General features: G+C 40.9%; 1 long non-coding RNA gene across 1 annotated transcript in view; it reads left to right on the top strand.

Annotated features, from left to right (window-relative positions):
- The window catches only part of LOC107195554, a 34,252-nt gene extending 28,963 nt beyond the window's left edge, over positions 1-5,289 (top strand). Inside the window, exon 3 of the long non-coding RNA XR_001516740.2 lies at positions 4,756-5,289. This is a non-coding gene — a long non-coding RNA (uncharacterized LOC107195554). The remainder of the gene's footprint in view (positions 1-4,755) is intronic.
- Positions 5,290-8,209: the final 2,920 nt, after the last annotated feature.

Below are 8,209 nucleotides of genomic sequence, written 5' to 3'. Positions count from 1 at the left end.
TCTGACACATTAGCAACTGTGAGCAGTTAGGCCATTTTGACTTTAACATCTCTACCTCCTGGACTTTATTTGTTGGTTGAATTTCCTCTATTGTGGTGACAACAGTTGTGGCAGCTGTGAGAAAGTCACAGCTGCCAACCGCCCAACTGGATAAAGCAGGGACTGAGGCTGGGATAATAAATTTGGTGCTTAACAGCTGTGGGCACAGCAGATGTTCTTAAGATGAACGAAAAGGAAGAAGGAGGGATCTGAAGGGAAGTTACTAAAAAACGAGTGAGCCTTTACATAATAGAGCTAATAAGACTTCCTCCTTCAGAAAACATGTAATTCGCTCTTCTTTTCCAGTCAAGGTACTTGAGATGTCACTTCCATTATTACACAAAGCCATTTTCTTAACAAATAAGATGGGAAATGACATATCTCACAGTTTGGTTCAAGATCACTCAACCCAGCACTGCAAACAATTATTTCATATTTTCTAAGCATGATTATTTCCTGCGGAGATACAATGAGGAGCAGCTTTCAAACCAACTCATCCTGAGCTCAGGCCTGTGTAGGGTGTGCTCCGGCGTGGGTGTTACTGGGGTTCTCCGATGTGACTTGAAACAGAAATAATCTCACTCAGGCCTGGATGTCTGTATCTGTCATAAGAACGCATTTTGGTTCACATGGTTTAGAATTTAGAAACTTGTGCTCAGAGACTAGAAGACCCAGCAGATATTGATCCCATGTTCTGTCTTTACCAGTGAAATCTTCCATAGAAAGTTATTAGTATTATAAAAACAGTCATGGGGATAGAAAATACAGCACAGGGAATATAGTCGATCATATTGTAATAACTGTGTATGTGTCAGATGGGTACTAGGCTTCTCAGGGTGATCACTTTGTAAGTTATAGGAATGTCTAATCTCTATGTTGTATACCTGAAACTAATATAAATTGTATGTTGACTGTAACTGAAAAAAAATCAGAAAGGTTCTAGTAAGGATAGAGAACATTTAAGGTTGTCCAGGGTGCTCCTAGAAAGTGAGCAAGGGAGACAGAGAAGATGTAGTAGGACAACAGGTATGATGCTAGTAAATTGAATGAATATGAGACTTGTTAACTTTTTATATATAATTTGTCTCAAGAGCACTGGTAAAAACCTAACCTAAGAAAAATCAATCAGTGTCAGATGCATGAATATCAGCGTTTATAAACATCCCCTAATTTATATGATTAGTAAACATCACTCTATTGGGTAAACATAGGAGGAAACAGAAACAAACCACCTCTTTAGTACCTAGATCCCCAATTAAGTGCCCAGAGGCTAGTGCATCTGGAATGTGGGCTTCCTCTTTGGCTGACACCTCTAGGATGACCTCCTTACAGGCTATCTTCTTTCTCATCTGTTCCCTCCTCCAACATGAGCAGCCTGTTTCACCCACTTAACCATATACCAAGGAAAAGGCCAAGTGCAGAGGGAGCCGTCCCTAGAAGGTTGTATTGGCAGGAGGCAGTACGCATGCATGTAGACAAAAGAATGATGAGTTTTTAATGAAAAATATGCATACCCTGTAGAACTGTTTCTTCCTAGTGTGGATTGAGAATCTTAAAACATAGGAGAATTTTTAGAATCACAGATAGTAAATTAGGTTGGTTGAATTTTGGTTACAGCTCTTAAACGGAATAGATATGGTGGACTCACAGTGTGGAAAGTGGTTAATTTCACACCTTCCAATGACCCACTAACTCTGCAATTCTGTCTGTACAGTTCCATACCTTTCTGAAATCCAAGACCTTGTCACTAACAGTTTAACAAGTAGTATGACAGCAGACATCAGGAGAAAAATAATAGTTTATTTACTTAAAAAAAAAATAAGTTTAAAGACTGCTCTGTTGTCATCTTTCCTCCAAAACAATAGTTGGGATTAACCCTTTTTTCTTCTTTTGGATTGAGAGACATTTAGAATTAAACTCAGAATCGCCTTCAGGAAACATAGATGTGACTTCAAAGATACTGTCCTGCATCTAATTCTGCCTCTAAATGTGACTGTGTGAATTATCTGCAAACTTCTGCAAACCACTATACCTAAAATCTCCCAAATCCAGTGTGCTTTTTCAGAGATTAAGAACACTCCACATACTATAGTCCTCACTAAATACATATGAGTGGAAGAGCATCACCCAAAGCTAGTCTGGTCATGGTTGGATTGTCACCCCAAATTAGTATTCATAAGGGTCCCTCTGACAAATGAAGTTATTATCCACAGATGCCGTAAACATAAATCAGGAGGATATCATCAATAATGTTGTATTCTCTTTGTCCTCATTGTGTTTACAGATCTCGCTTTGAGCAGCGCATAAATACTTAGAGCATATTGTGGGAAATATGCCACTCATCTTATTAGCTTTCCCTGGCTCCAAGCTCTGACGCTGATCATCCCCTGACAATGTTTGCCAACAACAAAAGAAGCCTATTGATCACATTGCTTCTCCCTTTGGCAGCCTTTCTGCCCACGATTACCTTGCATCACTTGCCTTAAGTCAAATGTCACAGAACAACTTACAAGGGATGTATCTATCTAGTAGAGCAAAATGTATTACTACAAGCTTAATTGGAGGAAAATCCTTTGGTATTATGAATTGTTTACAATTCGAAATTTTATTTCTTGGCGTTAATGAACAGTCACAATCAAAGCTTACTTTGTAAGCTCCAAATCCATAAAATTGTACTCATTTGCAATTTATTTTCTGAACAGTTTGCAGAATCCTGAATATCTTGGAAGCTGACCCATCAATCATTCTCAGAGTCACTCTGTGTATGAACAGTTTTCTCTGCTGGCATTTTCTTTCTATAACAGAGTATCTCTATTGAAATTTCCTGGTAATTTTTCATCTGTAGCACAGTCTTCATTTATCTTTTTACTTTGATTCCAGACAGATACTATAAAAGGATACATTATTTTGTATTTAAATTGAAAAGAATGCTTCACAGATTAAGAATTTGGGCCTATAACTGGGATATACATACTCCATGTGAAAAATAGAAAGACTTTTGTGGGATTATTTTCTGGGGGTGGGGTGAAGAGGATGATTCCTAAAATGGAAGCCAACATATAAAGACAGTCCTATTTCATAATTGGTTTTCTCAACACTTGTAGTCTCCACCCTGTTACCTATATTTGTAAGGTATGTGTTAGACTCTCCAGAGAGACTGTATGCCTTGGCCTAACCAGGAGCAATGTTCACTCACGGAAGCTTACCCTGTGCTTCAGTTGTTAGTACGTACCTCCAAGCCATGTCCTCTGACCTGTATCATGAAGGATGCAGAAACTCAGCCATCTTTACCAAGTTACCTGATTCTTATTTCTGTCCTTAGATAAATCTTGAAACTATCTTTTCTACTTTTGTTGTCTTGGTTCTACTACATGGCTTAGTGTTTAAGCCAAGTATTTGCTATTTGAACTCCCTGCCTGACTTCTCTGCTTTTCCTTCCAGTCCTTGACTTCTTAATCTATCTACAGGACCTAAGACACTGAACATGTTTAGCTAACTGATGGGATCCACTGGGCAACTTTGCCCACAGCCAGCCACCTATCTCCATGAAATGGTGTCTCTGGGGAAAAAAAAAATGGGAGTGGGGGGAAGACTTAATAGTACTAAACCAAGAGATCTGTAAGCATGAACTTTGAGAACAGAAATTGAGAGCCTATATTCCTATCTGCCATGTTCAACTGAAAAAGCTAAGTCACCCGTAAGTCATAATGTGGCTGAAATAGAGAACATAAAAAGAAATTACTGCGTCACCTGCTAAATCCAAACTGGAGGCAATACCGCATTCACTAAGGAGTCCTTGAACTCTCCTGGAAGCTACTGAGACTCCACACTTTAAACACAAAAACGAGTACATTGGTGTCATCCAGAAAAGACATATTTTCTAAGCCCCTGCATTATTCATTAAGTGCCTATTATGTGCTTGGCCATTTTCCTTCATTTTCTCATACTCACTGCTCATATTTTTCCCTTTGTGTCTTCAAACAGATAGATTAAGCAACTTTCCACTCATTTCTCATGGAACTGTCTTGTTTGAGCTTCTTCTATTCCAAGAAGTCCTTTCTGAGCCACCATTTGTCAGCCAGTTTGAATATCAATCATTTTTCGACTGGTTCACACCTGGCACGTATGGCCTCAACTCTTAAACCACTACGTTTGTATTGGCTTTACCTGCCAAGGTCTGGGTCTATATGATTTGTTGATTGAATCGTTCATTGATTTATTCACTCAGAAAATAATTGAGAGATAAGCATGAGCCGGGCTCTACCTGGAATCTTTCAGTCAGCAACAAAAAAACATAATCAAGACTTGCATAATCCCTAGTATTATCATGGATTTTTTTTTCTTTCTCTTTCGTAAACATTAATGAGTTAAGCAACCAGGGTTTTAGGCCCTGAGGATGCAACAGGATCAAGACTCTAGCTCCAACTGTGAAAACAACGCAAGCTACACTGGCCCCAGCAAAACTCACTTCTTCATCTACCTCTTTTCTTTTCCTAAGGATATTTGGTGAATAATTGAAATAATTGCAGAGATATGTATTGAAAGGCTCTTTGTAAATCTGGGGTATTATTGTTGCTATAATTAGGCCATGCACAGTATATGGAAATCTTGATTAGAGCACTGCTTTTTCAAAAGCTAATTAGCTTGCACGACAATATATTTCCTGGATGCATTTCAGAGCATTGTTTTACATTTTCTTTTCACTCCTGTCCCCAGAACAAATGAACTGAAGTGTCCTTAGAGGATGACTTGGAACCCTGAAAAGTGAAAAAATGGTCAGTAGACTAATGAAGCTCGGACATTTCCTTGAGCTGAGGCAAACAGGTGACTGGGCCATCGAGAATCTGTCAGGTGTCCTGTGATAATGTCAGAGGCAGAGAACCATCACGGCTTCATCTGTAGAGTGACTTTGGAAATCTTCCTTGTCAATAAACCCTTCCTGCTCTGCTCGAATGCCTTGGAGCCTTCCTTCCCTGATCTTCCAAGGACTCAGTGCCCGCACAGCATTGATTTGACTTATGTTGCTATTATGTGTTTAAAACGTTTGTCTTCTCCACTTGACCAGGATCTCATCTTCCAATCTCTATGCTCAGTTGAAAGAAAGGAACAGGAAACCAACTCACTTGTTCTTTTACGTCATCGGTCCTTAAACTTCCAGGATCTCAGACTCCTACAAGGTTATTGAATCTCTCCCAAATGAAATGCACATATACACAAATTTTTCATAAGCTTACAGGAAATGTATAGACCCTCCCCCCCGCCCCCACATACTCCTCAAAATACATGTACTTGCTTCAGAAGAACCCTTGCATAATTCTGGCCCCTTTCCCAAAATGGCCTTGAGATTCTGGCATGAGCTGACCAATCAAAGCAGCCATGCTCCTGCATCTGAGTTCTGGTGTAGTGCAACAAAAACGGATGTCTCCAAGTCCCTTAGAAAAACAACGGGCACTGTTTTCATGTTGCAGGTATTTATTTCTAAAAATCACAAAGGAAACATACATGGGCTGCTCTCTAGCCTATCGGGCCACCGTGTGAGTCTCACAGATGTATGAAGAGAAATGCTGAGGGGGAAAAGGCTAATAGTCTTGCTTCAGTTGAAATCATTTCTTCAGAAAATTCTCCTTGGCAGTTCGAATCTATGTTTTGCTATTGCCACCAGCGATGTACTTATCATAGACTTCTCCATGTGAAGGTGGAGTGGTTCTCAACAGATATTAAGGGAGGGAGATAATATCAAAATCACTCAGGGGGGCTTTTATTAAAGTACACATACCTCACTCCCCTTTCCCATGAGATGGGGACATTCAAGGAATGGGGGAACATACAAGGAATGGGTGACTTTCTGGGGCTAAGGGGTCCTGTGCTACTTCTCCAGATGGATGGGCATTTGTAACTAAAATAATTTCATGAACTTATAAATAAACTTACTGAGTATTTAACATATGCAAGGCATTATTCTAAATTCTTTATTGGTAATATCATGCTTCATATCACAACACTATGACATAGATATAACTGCTGTAAATTGCAAATGAGGTAACGGAAGAACAAAGTTCACACGGTCAGTGGCAAACCCAGGCCATCTGACTTCACGGACTATGCCTGGAATCCCCCTACTTCTTGCTCCTTGGGTAACTGTGACATTCCCATTCCCATCCTCACTCAGGTGGGAACTACGATGATAGGACTCTGACTGTGAAGGCAGCAAAGCATTCATCTGTCCCCAAGATGCAGCCCCATTGTCCAAATCCTCCAATTATCTCTCACCACCCCTGCCCCCTCTGCCACTTCATCTAACTTTGCCCATGATGAGAGAACACAGATCCTCATTAAAGTTTATCCCTCCGTCCTATTGGCACAAATTAAAACTAGCAGTAGCCCATGCAGTGAACTCAGTGGGATCCCAGCTAATCATTTTTGTAAATTGAAAAATAGACTTTTTCTTTATAAGCACCATCTGTATCTTCAGGACATTCTCCTTAACACTTTCTCTCCTGGGCCATGTTTTCCACTGAAAATAACCAGAAGCGAAAATTGCAGAGCTTCCCATCTATCTGGCTTCTGAGATTTTTCTAAAGGGCGCAAGGGAGCCAGCAGCTCGCCTGGTCATTATAGAAAAGCAGTGAGGTCTGTACGACATGTGCTACTATTTCCATAATGTGGACGAGACTACCGAGTTCAGAGACCTGAAAGTGATCCGCCCATGCTGAGCAAAAGCTTCTGAATGCTCCCTATACCACAGGCATTATCATAAGTTCCACAGATGTGGAAATGAGCAAAACAGTGAAAACTGAGTCAATCCTAGAACCTCATTGGGATGTAGCCTCTGGACAGCAGAGCTGGCAATTCCAACATGGTCCTGAGGGAACATGAGGATCATCCGAAAGTCTGAAATGCCTACCCAGCACTTTGGTCGCTGCTGAGAGTTTCAGCTACTTCATTACAAACTTTTACCATGTCTTCAAATCATGAGCAAAAGTTACCGGTTAGAATTTGATAAAATTAGTTGATTCGACAAATCTTTTTCTGAGATACATTGTGTAAAGGGCATAATGCTGTAAAACGATGATGATGATGATGATGATGATGATGATGATGATGATTATTATGGTTGATGATGATGATGATGATGATGATGATGATAGGTATTTTGGGAACACCTACATACCAGTCACACAATAGGCATTTCACATTCACTATCTCATCGAATGCTAATAACATCCCTGCAATATAATCATCATAATTTTACAGGTAAGGAAAATGAAGCTTAAGAGTGACAAGTTCTGTGTCCAAGATCACACAGTAAGATATACCACAAGCAGAGGCAAACTCCAAGGCTGTCAGACTACCAGTCCCTCTGATTTTTTGTGCTTGGTTGGGACCTGGTATCTGATCTTCAGAGCTCCTAACAGAGACAGACATGTGGATATCCCCCTGCCCGGCTCCAGCCAGTGCAGGTATTGGTGCCCAGAGCGCATTCAAAAAGCCGCCTACTCCAAGCCCAGGCAGGTTCTCTGAGGGCTCTCTCTGCAGCGGGTGTCTTGCTGCCTGGAGTGCTAGGGAATGCACTTCTCCTGCGTCAATCCTTAGCCAATGGGAATCAATGGATGTGCACCTCAGCACCCCTGCTCCTGACGAGACAATACTGAACTACATCCTACGGCATTGTTCAGAGGATCCCCTGAGAGACAGCCCTCAGTGGTAACCCGCTCATTAATGCACCCTTTATTGGTGGTTCACTCTTCCCCATCACCTTTGCCCCTCCCTCATCTCTGTTTCCTGATATCATCTCCTAAATAAGGTACCTGCACCCAAGTCCCTGCCCCAGCATCTGCTTTTAAAACAGCGGGAGAGATCCCTGATTAAGGACACAGGCATTTCTCGTGGCAAAATTAGTAGAAAAGTCCTTGTAACTAACACATATTAAATTTTTTACTTATGTCCTTATTACATATTGACTCTGGCTGATTAAACAGCCAAATGTCAATCTTGTTGCTGATGGCAGTAAGCTTAGTGCTGTCAGCAGCCAGGGAAAGAACTGTTAGACCCAGGGCCTGTCCGGGGTAGGTTTATAGTCTGCAGGGAGAAAAGGGTGACTCTCATGCTACAATTAGAGAATAAAATAAGACAGTGCATAATCAGGTGCAAGTTTGAGAGACAGCTGCTC

This window comes from Pteropus alecto, unplaced genomic scaffold (genome assembly GCF_000325575.1).
Source record: "Pteropus alecto unplaced genomic scaffold, ASM32557v1 scaffold61, whole genome shotgun sequence".
In the NCBI taxonomy this organism is placed as follows: Eukaryota; Metazoa; Chordata; class Mammalia; order Chiroptera; family Pteropodidae; genus Pteropus; species Pteropus alecto.
This window is presented reverse-complemented; position numbering and strand designations above follow the sequence as displayed.